Source organism: Sinocyclocheilus grahami, unplaced genomic scaffold (assembly GCF_001515645.1).
Source record: "Sinocyclocheilus grahami isolate Dianchi unplaced genomic scaffold, SAMN03320097.WGS_v1.1 scaffold1890.1, whole genome shotgun sequence".
In the NCBI taxonomy this organism is placed as follows: Eukaryota; Metazoa; Chordata; class Actinopteri; order Cypriniformes; family Cyprinidae; genus Sinocyclocheilus; species Sinocyclocheilus grahami.
The window spans coordinates 57,382-58,769 of record NW_015507069.1 but is presented as its reverse complement, the minus strand read 5'-3'; the positions used below and the strand labels follow the sequence as shown (position 1 = coordinate 58,769).

General features: G+C 36.7%; 1 protein-coding gene across 1 annotated transcript in view; it reads left to right on the top strand.

Annotated features, from left to right (window-relative positions):
* Positions 1 to 1,388, top strand: part of dlg4b (discs, large homolog 4b (Drosophila)) — a 72,618-nt gene that overhangs the window by 63,836 nt on the left and 7,394 nt on the right. The gene's annotated exons all lie outside the window — the stretch shown is intronic.

The window sequence follows — 1,388 nt, the reverse complement described above, 5'->3', positions numbered from 1 at the left end:
GTGTGTGTGTGTGTGTGTGTGTGTGTTTAGAGTACAGCAGGTTTGAGGCGAAGATTCATGACCTGCGGGAGCAGCTGATGAACAGCAGTGTAGTTTCTGCAGCGGCGTCATTACGGAGCAGCAAGAGAAGCTTCTTCATCAGGTATTGGAGACAGAAACACACACACACACACACACACACACACAGAGTCCAGAACAAACCACACACCTGCCAACGACGGATGACGTCAAAACATTTACTACCCAAATACAGAATACTGTTTTGTATTATTTCATTAAAAACAGCCAGGTGTACAGCTACTGCTTAACGGCTGAACCATTTGGAGAAACAAATCAAAAACATTTTTTTTAACAAAATTATTAAAAATAATTTAATCATACAAATCAAACATCAATAAATATATTACTGCAGTAATAAAACTGTTGCACTGTTAATTGTTATACTGTTTGCATTTAATAAATATTTTATCTGAAAGATGTGTCTTAAGTGCGTTCAAATGTTAAACCGTCATGCTTTTTGGCAGAAGCAAAAAATGCAGGCACATAATAATAATAATAATTAGCATTATTATTATTTCTATTATTATTATTACTTTTTGTTTAAGTATAGTTTTATTTAAATGATAAAAACTGAACTAATAAATATATTATAGTAATACAATATTTTAACTATTTGAATGTTCAAATTAAAAATCAAGTAATTAATAATAATATTAATAATTTAATTATATAGTATAACAATAGATGATATAACAATAGTTTCAATTCCTTTGACTTCAAACATTAAACCACAGAGAATTAATTAAAAGTATTATTATGGGTTTTTGTTACTGATTTTTACTCGCGTACAGTGCTTGGAGAGTCAGCGATGAACCGACTTTAACTGGAAAGTTGACTGTTTACTTCTATCTTCTTTTTAGAGCTGCTTTACAGAAGATTGAAATTAGTTTGCGTTATTGACCACTATTTCTCTGTTTACAACTGTGAAGCTGCTTCAACACAATCTGTATTTTATAAAGCGCTACAGAAATAAAGCTGACTTGACTCCTGAACTCACACACCTGATGCTGCTGACACTGACTCTGTGTGTGTGTGTGTGTGTGTGTCTGCAGGGCTCTGTTTGACTACGATAAGACGGCAGATGGTGGGTTCCTGTCGCAGGCGCTGAGCTTCAGGTTTGGAGACGTTCTGCAGGTGTTTGACTGCAGTGATGAGGAGTGGTGGCAGGCCGGGAAACTGACTCCACACGGAGAGCTGGAGGAGACCGGATACATTCCCAGCAAGAGGAGGTGTGTCTGTGTGTGTGTGTGTGTGTGTGTGAGTGTCTGTCTGTGTGTGTGTCTGTTTGTGTGTGTGTGTGTCTGTTTGTGTGTGTGTGTGTCTTTGTG